This window comes from Gallinula chloropus, assembly GCF_964237585.1.
Source record: "Gallinula chloropus genome assembly, chromosome: 6".
Lineage (NCBI taxonomy): Eukaryota > Metazoa > Chordata > Aves > Gruiformes > Rallidae > Gallinula > Gallinula chloropus.
Window position 1 is genome coordinate 7,597,872 of NC_140091.1, and position 19,334 is coordinate 7,617,205.

Genomic DNA, 19,334 nt, shown 5'->3' on the forward strand with positions numbered 1-19,334 from the left:
GTACTGCTGAGGTCTATGGAATTTCTGTTGCTGATGTCAATAGAGGCAGAATTAAACTTCAGAAAGTTACTGCAAATTGAAAGAGAAATTATTATCATGAGCTATAGTTAGCTTATTAATTAAAACAATATTTTTAATCATGTATGTTTATATGCATGTGGAGTGTACAGGTAAGGAAACATATATATATGAATATATATATTTATATATATTTTTTATGTATATATATATATATATATATTTGTGTTACGTATATGTGTGTCTCCAGACTTTTAGCTTAAATCTATTATTACTGGTTTACAGACCTGCAGAGCACTGTTCAGCACTACATGTACCAAAGGCATTTGGCAGGATAAACTATGGTTTTCTGCATGGTTTATGTGAGAGGTGCTGGTAATGCCAAAACTGTTACAGTGTCTGTAAAATGAGCTTTATATGAAGAATTATGTCCCTCAGGGTAGAACACTGGTTCCCAGTTCCTGGATAAATATTAAACTGAGTTATTTAAATCCTTTGATTATGTTATGGAAAAGGTGTAAATGATGCATTGCATAATAAAGAGCATCTTATTTTTAAGATATATTTTTCAAAGTTCAGACAAGAATTACGTATTTTGAAAGATACTTTGGTTGCTATTTGATAATAGTTATGCTTTTATTAATTTTTGTACCAGAAAATGGCTTATGAAAAAATCATTTGGCCAAGGTGAGAAATGTACTTCATTGTGTTTAGCTGCTCTGCAGTGAAAAGGATCAATAGCAGCCGTCAAATTATTTGTGAAGTAATGTGAATCATTGCATGATGCTTTAATGCCAGTTTTCAAACAATAGAATTAACTGTGTTTTTAAATTAAAACGTTTATTCAGTTCAAAGGTAATGTTCATACCTTAGACACTTTGACAATAATAGCATATGATAGAGGCAGATGCTACTTGAAATACTGTGTTTATTTACATTGTAGTGTGATGAGGTTGTGATGTTGTTTTGCATATCCAAACACCTCCAAAATACAAATATAATAAAACTAATACCTTCATTTACTTTCTCATGATGATGATGTATTAGCAAGAACGCTAATAAGTGTGTACACTTTGTATCTAACTTCACTTTATCTTTTGTTATATGTCAGCCAAGTAGCTGCTTAGAGTACCTTAACTGCTCAAAGCAAGTTAACTGATTATTGGATATTTTCTGGAATTGTTATTCATGATAAAATCTATCCCTTCTTATTATCCGAAGAGTAGCATGCAACATTTATACAGTGGTGTATTGATGTACTTTAAGTAGCACCTTGAAATCAGTAATAGCCTCTTGGAATTGCCTTTTTCAAAGCATAGGTTATAAAACCAATCCCACTTGGACTACTGCATCCAGCTCTGGGGTCCCCACTATAAGAAATACATGGATCTGATAGAGGGGTCTGGAGGACGACCATGAAGAGCTTGAAAGATCTGGCTGAAAGAACTGCAGGTTCCCTTCTAGACCCGGTTTTCAATGATTTTATATTTCGGAAATGGAAGTAAATACCTTTCAGAACAGAGAAAGAATATTCAACTTGTAGAAAGCAGGGAAAAGATTAACACATATAGAGGAAATGCTATTTAATATACTTTCATTTTTGTGATGGCTATTATTATTGTATTAAATAGTGTTCACAAGTATGAATTTGTTTGAGACAGAGAGGCGTGATTTTATGTAGTGTGAAAACCAATGTCCAGTTTGCTGTTTTGAAGTGCCCTGCTTTCAAAAAATCATAAAAAAATAGAAATGAAATAGGCATTGGGATTTCTTTTTAGTCCACTCTGTTGTCGAGAGGCAAAATACACTATTTTTGCCATTCCTAACAGATATTTATCTATCCTTTTCAGAGAGTTTCAGTGAGGCAAATTTCAATGAGAAAGCAGCAATCCATTCTAACGCTGCAATTTGCTCGATATAAGAAATGGTTTATTTCTGTGTAGAAATGTTCTTACCAAAAATGCATTAATTCTTGTCCAGGCCTATAGGCACAGAAAGCAGATTATTCCTTTCTTCTTTGACTTAATGGAAAGCTGCTATCGTATCTTTCCTTGGCCTTTTCCTCCTCAGGTTTAATAACTGCTATTTTTTTCAATAGTTCCAAATTTTCTATCATTCCTTGGTTCCTCCAGTCTTTCCCCAGCTGTTCCATGTCTTTCTTGATAGGCAACAGTCCAAGGTGAAGGTGACACTCAGATAAGCTGGTGCCAATAGTATGTAGATTTTTATCACATGACATGCCTTGTGAATCTGTTTACTCCTGCTATGTGACAGTCCAATCTGTGTCACAATAACATGGCACTGTTGACTTCTATACAATTTATGATCTCTTATTCTTTCCAGATCCTTTTCAGAAGAAGAGCTACCTAACCAGTTTGTACCTTGCACTTAACTCTACCCTTAATGAATTCAACAGTACTGAAAGAATCATTGCTGTAAAATAAATAAAGTTACAGAAAATTAAGAATGGTGGTTGAACCCTTTATCTTATAAATAACAGACGGGAATGAAGGAGAGGGAAAATTATCAACTTGCAAAGATGTCAGGAATTTGAATTTGTGTTTCCCATAGTTCCAGCTAGTGTTCTGACTGGAATCTTCCTTGATACCTTTATTAACATTTAAGAATATATATGGCTAAAAGAAATTGCTTACATTAATTTATCATTAGCATGAAAGAAACCGATGAACATTCAGACTTCTTTGATACCAGAACATAATTTTTTTAATAATGTCAATTTTCACAAGACCCATGAGTGAGTTTCAGGGAAAAATGAAAGCACAGTTTTCATCACATAGAAACCACTTAAAGGAAATAAAGGTCACATTTGATGTGCATACATTCGGTCAGTAGTAATTCCTTTTCCTATTACTTATTAATGCATTAAATTATTAACACAGTTTGGTATTTCAGGTATTTTATTTTCTGTGGATCTAAGTTACTTGAAAGTTTGGTTTAGCCAGCTGCCCCTACAGCCTTGTGTTGGCTTAATGCATGTTATTTCTGATGGCACCGATTTAGTCAGCAGCCTCTTCTGTGTTGTGGCGTAAGATTTGGTTTTATTTGCTTAGTCATTCTTTCCTGTACCAGATGTTTTTGGAGATGATACCTCCAGTGCTCGAAAAAGAGTTGCTTTTTTTTTCTGGAAACTTACATAACTGCAGTAGCTTTGCTTCTGTGTGAGGCAAGGATGATTTAATTTATTAATATTAGATGATACACACAAAGCTTTTAACATCTATTTTGCAAAGTGGACAAAGAAAGCAGAGAGCAAATGTCTCAGTCTTTAAAGTGACCAATTTTTTATGATGCTGGTGCCAGTTCAACCCTTTGAGCAGAGTGCTGGTCTGGCATTGCAAAAGTGGGGGGGATGAATTTTGGCAATGACCTGATAGCATGGGAACTCCAAGGATTTTGCCATTGCTTTTGCAGCTTGCAAAAATGTCATTTCTGACACGATTCAGAGAAGAGAGAGAGAGCTGACAGTGACATCACTTTTTGTCCAAGCCCACACGCATGGCTGAATAGGCCAGAACACAATGGCTTGTATTAGAAACACAATTGTAGCTGTTCTGTAGCTCTGAAATGGACCATGAAACATCAGAAGCTCTTGGTTATGGGCATTTTTATTTGGTTTTGTGTAGAGATTGAAATCTGCAGATTTGAGTTTATGCTGTACTGTGAGAGCCCTGGTGATTCCCTAGATGTTCTGTCTCAAGGCAGTTTGAGGTTGGGTTGCCTCCACACTCATCTCACATAAATCAGGAGAAACCTCACCCATACTGGGTTCTTGTGGTAGCCTAGAGGATGCCATCAGAAAATATAAATGACTTGCTCTTTAAAATACCTCATCTTGGCCTGTATACACTCCATCAACACCTATTGGAGCAGGGTATGAAGCATGGCTCACACTCTCATGCATTCAGGCTGCATTTCTACCACTGCCGCAGAAGTATACCTTCAAAAACGTCTGTAAACAATGCCTTCCACTCAGCAACAACCTTTCCAGCAGTTCTCATACTGCTTGGATAGGACCAGAGTTCCTCTGAGCTCAAAATATGCCTGTTCCCACAGAGACATTGACACATTTTCTCTCATTGTGCAAAGTCTGTTCATTGAGTGCAGCCAGAAGTTGTATTGGTTGGTCACTCTGGCCTGTACATATTTCTGGATTAACCACAGTGCCTTCTGCCTTGTCTGCACAAGGATATCACAGGGAGGATGCTGGAGTTAGGTTGTAGACTGTGATGCCTTGTAAGGATGGTTGAAAACCCCCAGCTTGACAGTTTGTGCTGCTTGTGGCTCAAATTGCTTGTTTTCTAATGACTTTTGAGGATTGAAGGAACAGTGTTGGCTCACAGAGGTTCGTAAATCTCAGCATTCATACTGTTAAATACAGGGGCTTTTTATAAGGTCTTGAAAATACATATTTTGGCTTGTTAGTCAAATATAATTCTGTTTAAATGTTAAGAAATACTGTGTTTCTTGAAATTAGAAATGAAGCTGCCGTCTGCTTTTATTCTCATTTCAACCAAAAAGTGGAACTCCGCCAAGAGTCATTAAATTCTTCTATCCTTTGGATGAATTCTTATTTTTTTATGAAAAAATGTTATGATTGGGTAATTTGTGTATTGTGGTTTATATTCAAAAGGTTGTAATTAAAGTTTTGTAAAATTTCAGATTCCATCTCAATTACTGTAAACCTCATATTATTACATTGACTGATGTACCACCACCTTAGAGTAAAAAATGATCAGCAAACATTAGTTTGTCTTTTCCTACAGCAGGCTTATAAAATATTTTATATTAGAAACCTGATAAAAAAATAGAATCAGTGCTGATGGATTGCAAATGGTATTAATCAGCTGGAAAAGTTAAGATTTACAGTGTATTAAGAGATCTCATGTGACTGAGAAGTACCCTCAGATCATTTTTGTTAAGGTTTTAAATATCTTTCTATATTTCAAAAATAGGATAATGTACTTATAAAACACTTTGCACAACACTCAAAATTGCAGTAAGTGATTGTAATTCCGCTGATCTCATTGTAACCACTTACAGGCGTGAAATAGGCCATTGAGCTGTACCATGAAAGATATCTTCTGAACAAAAGCAAAGATAATATGGGATGAATTGCCCTTTGGGGGTGCCTGTGTCCCAATTGCTAAGACTTGACATGTAACTTTAGACAGCTAAAATTAGGTGAGATAATTTTTACTTCTGATTAATAAAATACTGTAAAATTTGAGTTGCAGAATATTTTCTGAAATGGACAGATTTGTTTGTAAAGTGTTTTAAAATTGAAATCCACCCTATGAAATAGCTGCATTTTGGCCATCTGATATATGATCATAATATGCTTCCAAAACTGTTCCAGAAGCCAATAATATTTTAATCTATTAAATCTAAATATTTTTAGTAGTAGATTAAACTGTGTTGTGGAGCAAACATTAGGTGTTGGTCCAAATTTCCTATATTTTAATCTCTTATGTATAGCTAGAATGTCTAAGTCAGCTAGTCTTTTGGCCTTCATTTCTATGAGAATGCTCATATGCAATGTAGAAACAAAAGAAATGGAGCTGGATATATTATTTCAGTAATGATGTCTGTTTTCAGCCTATTTTTCTGGCATTGAGGGGTGTCTGATTAGCAAAACACTTTATTTCAGTTATGTCCTTATTTGTTGACAGTAATTTATGCTGCATATCACGTAAAGTTATTAAGAGGTTATTTCTACCAGTAGGGATGATTTAACAAATGTTTCTCTTTTCTGACAATGTCTGTTCTCAGTTCAGAGCACTGTTACTCTATCTGACTGTCAATACCTTTGGACTACCTAAAGTTCGAAGTCACAAAAAGATTAAGAACAAAAGATTGATTTTAGGGGTTTTTTTTTTGTTGTTGTTGTTTTTTAATGATGACCCTGAGCATAGATTAATGGATGTAGCATGCACAGAGTGATATCAGTTAACATATATGACATTACTCAGATGTCTCAAACTCCGGAAAAAGCATGTGAATGATTTATGGAATTGATATTAATCTCTTTCCAGTAAATGCATTACTAAAGTTACATGGGAAATTGATGTTACTGCTGTAATGCCAAATTAATTTCTTTCTTGCTAGGTCAGCATTGCAAATGGAACTAAATATTAACCTTTTAAATATCTAAACAGAATACAGTATGGAAGACATTTTTACAAATGGGGGTGTTCTGAGTGTTGATGTGATACCAGCTAACAATGACAGCATTAGCCAAGCATCTTAACTCCTGGGAAATAGATATTAAAAACTTATGGAGCTAATGATGATACAAGAAGAATTAGTTTTATAGCCTCAGTAAAGAATTAGGATGGTAATTGTAGTTGGTGTGCTGATGATAATTTCCACAGCCAGTTTATCTTCTGATTAGACATAGCCTCTTACCCCAGGTTTGCAGCTCTTCAGCTAGTATACAAGTATAGTATGTTGATTTGCTGTTTGACTGACCTGAGAGTGACCAGAATAAGCAACTGGAAATGGAAGCAGAAATGTCTTACATCCAATACTTGTAAATTCAGAGCAGATTTTCAACAGCCTCTGTAAGAGGAACAACCAAATAGAGTAAGACTTCTTAGTCTGGAGAGACACAACTGAGGAAGTATGTGTTAGAGGTCTGCAAAATCATGATTCTTAGTCAAAGTATCAATAACTGTCAACCAGTGATTCCCTGTCCTCTCTGTACAAAAACTAAGGACTATCAAATGAAACTAGCAGTTAATGTGCTGAAAGCAAGCAATGGGTCCTCATATGTTCATAGAATCATAGAATCATGGAGTGCTTTGTGTTGGAAGGGACTTCAAAGATCATCTAGTTCCAATATTGTTAAATTAAGCTCTGGAGCTTCTTCCTGCAGGATGTTGTGGATGCTAAAAGTCTACAGGTGTCATGCTTTCAAGCGAAAAAAAACAACAAGCAGGGAAATAAAATGAGTTAAACTACTAAACACTGCCACCACCTCTGGCTGAGGGGGTTCATAAGATGTACCTTGTAAATTGGGGAATTATTCTGGGGAGGTATCCTCAAATGTTTGCTTTGTTTCCATGCTCCTCTCTAGGGATCCAGTTCAGGCAGTTGCTGGGCTAGACCTTGATCTCACCTGATAGATACATCTGGTGAAATGGTTAATCACTTTTAGTACAAATGAGAATCTTTTATTTTTTTCTGAAAATAGATTACAGGTTATAGTTACAAGCCAAAATTAACATCATGCAAGACTATAATTTGATCAGATAATAGGAAGGAAAATCCTACAGTTATTGTTTCCATTCAAACTCATTTTCTTAGGAAGATAGTGGTTGAAGATGCTGTGCTAACAGTATCAATAGTTGTCCAGAAATACACCTGATGCAGATGCAGTCTTCAGATTTCACATTCTACATTCCTGGTACTTAGATTTCCATCAGACCTCTAGCTTTTGGTGGTTTGGTGTTTTTGTTTTTTGTTTTTTTTTTGTAAGCTTGCTCTCTGACAGAGAAGGAATTAAAAGAAAATCAATAGCAGATACTTTTATACAAAGATGTTTAAGAAATTTTTGAGAATAAACAGAAGGATTTTTGAGTATACCAGGTTCTGAGATAAATTTTCCAGTTTCCATTTTTCAGGCTCTGTTCAAAATTTTCCATCTGGAAAAAATGATAGAGGGAAATACAAGAAAGAATAGCAATGTCCGTGCCAGTGTGAAGGAACATTACATTACACTGAACAAATATCCTTATCTGAATGTACAATCACTGAAATAAATGCAGCTGTGTTTATTTCAGATAATCAGATATATTTGAATATAAAATCATTGACATAAATGCAGCTGTGTTTATTTCAAACTGCACATGTTAATATGAACATGAATGTGACATCAGTTATTCACTCACAAATGTATGGAGGTATGTATGGCTAGTGACACAATAGAGGCCTGTGACAGTTCAAAATATGAAGGAAAAAAATCCAGCTGAGTTTGTTCTTTACCTAACAATTTTTATAGTGGCATTGGAAGTCACTGATGAGGAGATGCAGAATTCTTCTAATATAAAATACCTGGATTTGAATAAATCTACAGTTACTCTGTAGAGTAACAGGTGACCTATTCTTCAGTTACTAAGGAAATAATTGCTTTGAATAATTGCTTCTTAAAATAGAGAATCGAGTTAGTTTTCAGTGATTGGTAGGTCCAGGTCAGTTCAGTCCTTCACTTTACCGTAGGTTTTTATCTGCATTTGAGAATTAAAAAGAGCTGCAAACCACCCTTCCAGAATTTCATCTTGCTGAATTCTCAAACCCAGGGAAAATCCAGTGGAAAAATTTTGGCACTTTATTTTGTTAGGGATGCTTCTCCTTGCTACTTTTCCGGAGTAGTTCTCTGCCTTCACTGTCCTGTTTATATCCTTTACCTCTCTCTTTTTTAAATCAGAGCCATTCAGAACTAAAAGAAATTGGTCAGTGTTCTTTACTCTGCTTATGCAGATGGTGCTATATAGATTATCAGAAGGAATGGCTGTACTCAGAATAAAAGATAAAGTGGCATCAGATCAGTAAATATTTTGGAGGTAAGAGGTAATAGAATGGCTTTATTTTTCATCTGGGAGAAGGCTGAAATATTCTGCTAGACTAAATAGCGGTATTTTGTTCAGTTAGTTCAATAACCTGTAACATTATCCCTGTTTTGCAGGAGACAGCAGCACAAAAGATGTGGTTCTTGACTGCCTAGCACCTTTTGTAGTGAATTTCAGCTGTGTGAAAGGAGTGCAAAACGGATGAGAAATGTTAAGAGTGCTTTCCCTCAGTTTCATAGGAACCAAATGACGAATGAAATTTAGAAAATTTCCTATCTTGTATTATGTCTCCTAGATCAGATAGAAGAAGGGAACAGAAATAAGGGGCTGAAGCAGAGAAAATAGATTTGCACCAGGTCCTGCACTCAGAGGGATGTCGGCAGCGTTGCACAGCGGTGCGGTGCTGCTGGTTCTCCGTTGCTGTGTGACATGCGACATGTGGTGCTGCTGATTTGCTTGGTACCTGGCTTAGGCAGCACTAACTAGGAGAACAATATTTATTTTAGATGCTGCCCAGCTCCAGGGAAAAGAATACCTTTGTATGATCACATTATTTTTATCTTTTTATTGTCAGCGAGATGAAGACACTGGAACAGGCTGCCCAGAGTCTCCATCCATGGAGATATTCAAAACCCGAGTAGATGCAGTATGGAGCAACCTCCTCTTGCTGACCCTGCTCAGAGCAGGACTGGGGGACTAGATAATCTCTGGAAATCCCTTAGAGATCACTTACAAGATTACCAATTTTTTGGTTTTTTTTTTTTTTTTGAAAGAATACTGGTTGAAAACCTCAGAAGAGGTGTTTCTCCATCAACTAAAAGTCTTTATATTCTTAGGTTGATACTATCTGATTTTAGGAGAAAATATTTCTGAATATTTTGCTCAGCCTTACAGGAATTTAGATACAAGTTATTAGGTGGGAAATACATTATTTTGGATAGATTCAGAGCTTCATTTTGCATTTATTGATTCTGTTTAGTAACCTAATTGCCTTCTAGGTTCAGCCTTTAGCATGCTAATTTTGATTTAGTGTTTGACTTTCTGAAAACAAACTGGGAACAAACCATACATTATCACTGTGTGTTCTTTAGACAGCTACTGGAATTCCAGGATCAACTACAATAACATAATGTGAAGGTAAATTACCATATTATATTAAGGGCTATTATTATATTCTAACAATTTCTGGTAGAATAAAATCTCCTTTTCTCTCATCTGAAACTGTAAGATAACTTGCTTGTAAGGAGTATGATTTATTCTGTTTTTAGAAAAAAATGGGTTTGAATGTTTATTGTTGCTACTGTACTACATTATGAATAATTCATTTTTAGTAGCCTTTTCTAAGATTGTAAATGAATGTCAAATTTCTCATGTGAAAAACTTCTAAGCCTTTTTCATGAATGCAATATAAAAATGCACAGAGCTAAGTAATAATATATCTAGATTTTTTTCCTTTCAGCTTTTTGACGGTCAGCATAAGAAATTATGTTCACAGTGAGTTTTGAAATGATTGACACTTTTTTTTACATTTGTGTTCAGTTTTTTGTCTTTATTTTTATTTTCTGTTGTTATTGAATTTTATTAATTTTCTTTTATAGAAGCTTTACATACAGCTTTCATGTTACTGTTAAGTTGTATAATGAAATGTCTTCAATGCCCCAGTGATCCTATAAATGCACATATACCTGCACTGAGCTGACTGCCACGTGTGTAGGCACAATCAAATTAGATTGCACAGCAATGTTAGCACAGCACAAAATGTCTTGAGATTGGATAAATAGTGGAATGGTTAGTTCACTGCTGTCAGAATACCAGCGCCAGCTAATTTGTGTCTGAGCTGGGTAAGGTGACGTATGATGATGCAGTTATTCCTCTGAAATGCTTTGTAGATGTATTCTGTGCTAAACACTAAAGTTAAGACAGGGAATGGAGCAGCAATGTATAATTATGCTTACATCTGAAAAATAAAAGATGTGAGTGAGTTGAAATTTGACTTTTGGTTTTTACTGAATGTATTTCCTGTGGTTCTTCTGTTTCAGTAGCTTCAGGATTCATCCATTCTCACTTTTCCTGAGCACGCATCCTCTTACTTGATTTTCACAATGTTACCCTGTCTGTTATTTCTCTTTCCTTTCATTGCATTTTTGTAAATGTTACTGCTGAAGTATCTTCTTTTGTATGTTGAGAGAATGTTGAGCTGCACTTCTTGAGCCTGTACATTGAATGGTATATCAAATTAGACCTTGTTATCCTCATCTCTAGGACTCTATTTTATTGGCCTTCCATTAGCATCTGTTTTGTTTTTCATTATTCCCATCTGTGTCCTCTTCTTTATCCTTTTGGATTTAGCTATCCATTTATTTCCTTCCCTCATATTTGCATTTGCATTTTCATCAGTAAACATTTTTGTCCCTTTTATTTCAGTCATGTTTTCCCATTTTCACGTGATTTCCTCAGCAGATATCCTTACTATTCTTCCTTGAAATATTCTCTTAAATCTGTCTTTCCAAAATCCTCTCTCTTTTATTAATTAATTAATTAACTTTGAATTTAAAGGAACTGGGATCTGAATTGTTCCCCTGATACTTGGTGATTATTTGTCTTTAATCCATCTGCATGTTCTTTTGGACAGGAAATGTTTCTTACCAAAAGCATAGAGGATCTAGATTGACAGATGCAAAATCTTCAGTGGCTGGTCCAGGCCAGAAATCAGTGGAAAAATTTCGGCAAAACTATGATTTCTGTTGGCTTTGGGTCAGACCTTAAGCTTGTGAAACTTTCTATGAATTAACAGTCATCTGGTAATTGGGAAAATGTTCTGTTATTCGGTGGACCAGGGGTCAGTAAGAGTGAATGCTAGAAGAAAGATAACTGATTAGATGGCATGAAAATAAGAACATTCTGTGTGATTACAATCAAGTTCAATTAAAAGTGCCTGTCCAATATGTCTGTAGTGTAACAATCATTGTGACATCGAGATACTTCTAAGGATATGAAGACACCACTTCCAAGACCTCTAATATTATTTTCTCTTTAGAATATTAGCCTAGTTAATAATAGCTTGTGCTTATAATCCCTTACAGCAGGAGATAGCCGTGTGCTTTACAAGGTGCTTTTGTTTTCATTTTATAGTTCAGAGACCTGAGACTCGCAGAAGTTAAGAGCTTCAGTGTTATACAGTAGAATCACCATTTGATGCATTTTGACATTATCTTCTTTGAAGTACACTAATTGGATTTAAGCCCACACCTTTGATTACTCTTTAAAACTGAACAAAGTATGTGTCATCCTGAATCACAGTGGATAAGATGGACTTTTCCTTTGTAGGATTGCTATTTTAGAGTCTACTGCGCTTCAACAGATATTAGGAATAATAGATATTATTTCAGATATAACATAACAATAACATCATTCAGTACAGTAAGACTTAAATACACTTGGAAAAATTGAGTTAGGTTATCTCCACTGGCTCAGACTAATGAAGAATGAACCAGCTGAGTAAAGAAAGAGTAGGGAGAACAAGCATTATCTTTTGCAACCTATTCAATTTTGGCTGATTTAACCTAGATGAGGAGATAACCAGCATTGTTTGCTTTGAGAGTACTGTAAAAAGCTTTGCTAACTGATTATAATGACTGAAAGACTTCTGTTAAATAGTTGATTCATATGGGAAAGAAAGAATGCTGAAATAAAAAAGTTGTATTGCTATAATTTGATACTTCTGATTTAGTCTTTGTTCTCTATGTAGCTTCATAGTGATAACAAATATAGGCTAGTATATTTTAACAAAATAAAATTCCAAAGCTTTTGAATTAGATAATGTGGAGAAGATTAAGTATAAGCTGGTTAATGCAATCCTGTGTGATCTTACTGTGGATGATACATTTGAAAGGTATGGTCTGTGAATTATTTCAAATCTTGCAGAAAGATTTCAAGATCAAGGAAATCTGGCCAAATAAAAGAAACTTATTTATTAGTCATATTCTTATCTATCTGTTCTCATTCTATAAAATAACCTTGTATTGAAGTACTAGAGAAAAACCATAGCCTTAATACTCCATTTTTACTGTTTGCCAGATGACAGCAGAAAAATGGTTAATATCATTTGGGTATCATTATCTCAAATGCTTCGTGTAGGAATGAGGTGACTCAGTTGCTTATGAGAGTACTAGCTGGTGTAATTGTCCTGTGGTGTGATACAGGCAGGAGGTGCTACCTTGAACCATGCAATTTTCAGGGACCGTGTTCAGGCTAAGGTCTGTTTGTGTGGGTTCTGCTTCAGGTTGGGTTCTAGGCCATGTCAGCAGTAGGATACAACAAGCAAATGCAAGATAGTTAGAGAGAAAGGAGGAACAAAGAAAGATATGAATAACCACGTGACTGTTTAACTCCTGGTTCTGCATGGGCCAAGTCCCTCAGTGTTTATAGAATTGGGTTTTGCAAGTGAAGTTTTGTATGTGCTTAATAAAATCAATTTGCTGATTACAAATTAAAAAAAAAAAGAAAAAAAGAAAGGAAAAGAAAAAGTTAACCTATGCCTGGTAGTCCTTCAGGTTTCCTGATACCCCCTATTACAGCCTTATTTGCAAAAGAAGTATTTTTGTTTATAAATTGATGTTTACAACACTTCATGCCAGTGAATGACAGGAAGCTGCCTGCCTGTTCAGAATTAGAAGTCTCTTTAGCTTTAGTTGTAATTCTTAAGTTATAAACTATTTCCATTCTTAGAGTGGACAGTGGTATTGCCATTGTTCTTGTGAGTCTGGAATGTTCAAAAGCAAAAAGGTCCTTCTGTTGCTGACTTCCTTGCTCATCAGCACTATGACAGAGTCATCTTTCAGTCACAGAGGTAATGTTTTCATGTCAGTGTGGTAAAACCATGAAAATAAAGACAAAGACTTTATGAATTCCTGGTTTTGACAACCATCTTTTGAAACAGTGTGTCTATTTTGCTAAAGCTAGTGACATATGTTAATATATCTTTTATTTTAACGTTTTTCACTGTTGATAGAAGTATGTAAAAATTGCTCTACTAATACATTAAATATCCACATTTTTATTTGAGTAAATAAATAAAAGAAGTACCTGTTAGAAAAGTTAAATAGCTAGAACATTATTAAAATTAGGAACCACAAACAATTGCTTGCTTCATAACAAAACAATTATCACCTTATGCAACTGCTTGCACAATGTTTCATAATGTAATAGATCTTTCTAATGCATTTAATAGAGAAAAAGATTTTTGTATGTCATAATGAATGTTGTAAAGTGCATGCATGTAGATTCAAACTCAAAATTGAAATGAACCTTGGATGTATTTAAAGATGTAATTTTAATTAACCCTTTTATCTCCTAGCTAATATACTTTATGTGCTAAAGGACTTCTATTAATGCCCCAGCAGCTTCATCTATGAGAACAAAGAATTATTTTTGAGATTAGATTTTGATATAAAATGACCTTGCTATGGATTCAGTGACAGGGTGTTCTATTAGAAGTACAATACGGTGTAGAACAAAAGTAGTGGGTTTTCTTGTTATTTTTAATTGAAAAGGTTTGATACATCTTTGGGTTCTTACATAAATAGAGGTAAAGTGGCACCTCTCTTTAGAAATCCAGTAAGACTAATTTTGAATATAAATAGTACTGCTAAATGTGTGTATGTCACTGCATTTAAAGACTCAAAAGTAACGTTTGAACTATATAATTAAGCAAGGTCACTTCGTGTCCATGAGAAACAATAACAGTTCAACATTCACTGTATTGTGACTGAAATACTAATTGCTGATTTGTTTTCTGGTTTTGTGAAATAGCTTGTAAGAAGAATTTGTCTGTTTTAAAAATCTATATCTTTTAAAATTTTTTTCTTTGCTTTTGGGAAAAATACGGCCCTACCAAACACAGACCCAGTGAGAATAAATTTGAAGATACAGTCAAATAAATGAAAATTTAATTTTAATCCACTTAATTATACTCCTAAATCAAGCTTAACTGGGCATCTTAATAGGCTAGAAACTTCTGGATATCAAAGAATTATTAGAAGAGCAGAAACAGTGAGTATGTGCTGTGGTTGACTTTTTCTATTAATATAGGAGCATCTCTGCAGACCATGCCTTTATATAGTCCAAACCTCTCCCTTAGCCCATCCAAGGTTTTGCAAACAGCTTATTGACTCAGATATGCCTCTGAATATACCCTGCATTTCAGCCTATATATAGACAGGAGTAATATGAGAATAATTGGTCTGCTCTTGTCTTGTGATTATTTCTTAATGCAGAATAAACATTACAAAGATCAAAGCATCTCAGCCAAAGACCAGTACTGCAGGTTTAAGATTATGTGCCTCCTTGTTAGGAACAAACAGGTATCTCTAAGACCAAGTGCTTCCTGTGTTTCTTAGCAGGTGGTTGGAGGTCAGACCTACAGTATAATGGAATGGGTCAGCAGGAGAAGCTGAGAATATGGCTGTGAGTTGTGAGGCCACACTTTCTCTTTCTTTTCTGGGTTTCCTATTGGCCTCACTAGAAGGAACTTAGTTGCCCCTATTTCATGGATGTAGTCCTCCTCCTGTCTCCATGTCTTATACCCTTCCAGCCCCCTCTGAGTTGACTTCCATGAATTGCCTGCTAATATAGCTGCAATACAAAGAGCTGTTTCCTCTGGATGTTTCAGTTGTAGTAATTCCCATTTTGACTCAGTTGGCAGAGGTGCTGGGTTTTTTCCAGTGTAGCAGCATTTGGTTAAAAATTTGGTCAAAAAGAATTATGACTTAAAATAATAGTCATATTTCATAGGAGTTTTAAAGTCACAATTTCCTCTGGGTTTTGTGTGTTGAAGATAAAGGTGAAAAGTAACAGCAAAAGTAAAAGAAGGTTTGAGATTCTGTTGGCATGGGGGAAAAGGGAAGATCTGAAATCCTTGGTTACAAAGCCTCTCCTTTGGTATACTCTCTCCCTTTCATGAGGAGGTGTGAAGGAGCTGAATACTAAGGGCATGCTGAGAAGGATCTACCTGGTACTATAAGCTATTTGATTGACTGTAGTGCTTGAATTGTCCCCAAATGGACACACAGTATGTGAGAATCAGGAGATGTTAGAGACAACCAGAGAGGAAGTTTGGTGGTGTCTTTTACAATGTTGATTTGATGAAGTTGAAGTTTTCCGTTTAATCCCATTAAAAGGGATGTTATTTGTTTGATTTGTGCCCTGGAAAAGGGGAGTGACAGGGGAAAGTGGAACCATATAGATGGGTGATTGACTTTGTCTATTATTATTGGAGCATCTCTCAGACCATGCCTTTACAGAGGGTAGATTTTTGTCCTTTGAGAGCTGCTGAGCCTGCTCAGAAATGAGATGATTGCAGAGCACAAAGTGGCACGGGCAGGAGAGTAAGGGTGAAACCAGCAGGGATGCTGGGGTGTTTGGACACTGCAAAATACAGAAATACAAGGACTGGATATGGGAATGGACATCGAGGTGCAAGTATTTTCCTGGGGATCCAACAGAGACTATCTAGAATTTGTTGCAATTCTAGCAAGTTCACAGTAGGGAACTAAATGCAATTGTGGGAACAGTATCTGCTTGCAAGGGCGCAGTGGGCAGGGGAGATCTGTTTTGATTTTTATTCCTTCTTAGTCATTTTCAGTTTTCCTTATTTAAAAGCCAATTAATCTAGTTTATTATAGAGTAACCCCCCCTGCTTTTTGTTTAAAAGCTTTATTGGTTTCTTGGAGTACTCCCTTATAAGACAAAGATCTAGGCAGTTCAATTTCAATACTGTGTCTGACTCAGATTCTCATCCCATCCATCTTAAATCCATTTTCTTTCTTTAATCATCTGCATGCCCTCGTCACCATTCCCAGGCTTGGTTTGCTTGTACAATAGATTGCAATTTGCACTTTTTAGATACCTGTATGTCTGATAGACAAGGCAAATTACATTTCTTTTGTCACTCAGGAACAGGTGGCTGTACCCAGGAGGACACTCACTTGTGTCCTCACTACCTTTTAACCAGCTCGAGAAGTTTTCTGTTAGTGAACTAAAGTGTAAGACTGAGGATGGAGGAAATCCATTACTCTTTTTTTGTCACACTAATGCTCTTCAGTCTGCTGCTTAGCAGACCAATTTTCATTTCTCCTAAATATGTGGAATCAAATTACTTATGATCGCTGTATAATTAATGTAATCTGAAATTGTGGGAACATATGACAGACATGTAACCACCTGTGCCCTCTGAGCAAGCTGTGGTTGCAGACATGACATTAACAGCCTGGTTCTGCAGAGAAAATACTGTTAGAAAACAAAACCTCGTAAAAGCACATTTTAATGTACATAGCATTGTATTTGAAGGTAGAAATATATCCATATGTTTACACATAGATGTATACTTTATGGATATAAAGGTGTGCTTTCATGAAAATTCCTGTTTGTGTGGCTGTAGCTATTTTACAAATAACTCTCAGCTGATTAATATTTAAAATAAGCATTTAACGTTAACATAATACATCAAATTGTAAACAGTACATCTATTCTGGAATACATGTTTTCATTGCTGACTGCCTCTGTATAACCATCTCCCTCTCAACTTCCTACCTTGCCCTCTCCTTGCCCTCCACTCTCCCCATGTTTTAGGCATCATTTGCTGATGAAATCCTCAGTTTCTGTTAACATGGGGAGTAAAATAATATGTTGATGTCTTGGATTCCTGTTGGTATTCTGACGATCCCTGGGTAGAGAGAGTGATGTGCTGTCACCCTTGCCATAACTGTCCAAGGTTGAGAATTTTATTACATCTTTCAAAGTGTCTTTTTATTTTCATCTGAAAATGAGAGTAAGTTGAATAAAATCTGAGCATTTGATCTGGGCTGTGTATTCCCGTATGTATATACAATTAAACTTGGTTTCCTAAGGAGTTTTACCTGTTAATACAGTTTTTCTTCCTGCTTTATGACAATTATCATATATGGTACTTTTTTTTACTGCCACAGTTTGAAGTGAGAGCATTAAGTGAAATTAATTTGACTTCGGCTGGCAAACGGTAATAGTAGTACTATAGCAGCTGTTTGCTTTCCTGAATTGTCCTTGGTCCTGAAATTGCTTTTGTATCTAAACAGCAAAATGTGTTTATAGGGCTACAGAATATGGAGATAAATTTAGCCTGTCAAACAGATATTATTGGGGCTTTTTTGTGCTGTGTTTCTGGGAGTGAATCCTGACTACACTGCTTTAATTCCAAGCTGTGTGTGCCTTTGGACATCTTACAGGACTGTTCATGGAGCTTTTCTGTTTGATTTATGACCTTGCCTGTATGGACTTCTGATCAGATTTTATTCTCATTTAGTGCAAGAGGGGCTAATTATGAAAGTGACAAAGACTCTTTCATTGTGCTAAAGCTTTCTGAATGACAAAAAGGGGGCTTTAAATTAAAATGAACTTTAACAAGGCATTTTCACATTGAAGTGATACACACTCTACCACTGATAGAGTAATTCATTTTCAACCCTTTCTGATTCTATAAACACATTGTCTCACAAGATCAGTAATTTTTTACCTCTCAGGCTAATGAAGAGTGGATGGTAGACCAATGAATTCTCTTTTTGCAGAACTGTTTTGACATTCTTAATTTTTTCTTAAATATCAAAGAAAGGACAAAGAGCTGTGATTTTATTGCATTAATATTAATAATCATTTATCTGCCAGAAAAACATTTAAATATCACTTGACATTTGCAGAGAAAGATTAATGTTTAATTTACTACAAACATAGAAATACTTTGAAATAAAAGGAAATGCTTCTGGATTTGGCAAAATGAAAAAAAAAATCCCCACAAACCCAACAAAATTAAGACAGACATTGAGATATAATAAAATATTCTAACCACAGCAGAAGACAAAAACATGTTGGTGCCATCTAAAATGTCAATATTTAAATTATCACTTCTGATTGAAAAAATAACATCAACTAGATAGTTTTTTTTAAGATCTAATTTAAGCTTTAACTAAGCAAAGATAAATGAGGGTAAGCAGTTTTCTGTTACATCTGTGTGGGTACAGTTAAGAAGGCCGGCTATAAATGCTATCAGTATTGTAAAAACAAACCACTGTAACATAGTTCCTTGGTGCTACAGAATTCTACAGAGTGCATGTTATAAACAGTACTGGCATTTCATAATTCTTGGTAAGATTGGAAGTTGAGGGCTTCCAGAACTGGCTGGGGACTGGAGGAGAGGAAAATAGCAAGGCATGGGAGTCAGAAAATCATGTAAGTGTAAATAGAGAAGCAAGTTCCATTACCTACAGAAGGTTCAAAATGCTGTATGATAAAGAGGCAAGTACGGAAATCACCTTGTTCTAGAACAGCACATCAGGCTAGGAACTGCTGCAGAGGAGTAGTGAACAGTGATGTTGTGTATCAGTCTGATCTGATGAAACAGCTAAAATGTATCTAGGCTGCATGGAAGTCTACCTGTGAATCTTATCATGGGGATTATATTACAGGATTTCACTTCTAGGCAATGAAATAACGAGATGAATGTATTGAATGAGAGTAACATTTTTAGCCCCAAAACTGTTTTGGTGACTAGATTGATGATGGCATAGAGAACCAAATTCAGTTTCATAATAAACTAAAATAAGACTCTTCTGCAAAAGCTGTATATAGGACAGATATTATTTGGTCTCTCCTTACATTAGACCACTGTTCAAGAAATTTCTTGTCTAAAATACAGAAGGA

The 19,334-nt window shown here is 35.5% G+C and overlaps 1 protein-coding gene across 2 annotated transcripts in view; it reads left to right on the top strand.

Annotated features, from left to right (window-relative positions):
- Positions 1-19,334, top strand: part of LOC311193423 (BEN domain-containing protein 5) — a gene marked incomplete at both ends in the record, with an annotated part of 931,749 nt that overhangs the window by 18,436 nt on the left and 893,979 nt on the right. The gene's annotated exons all lie outside the window — the stretch shown is intronic.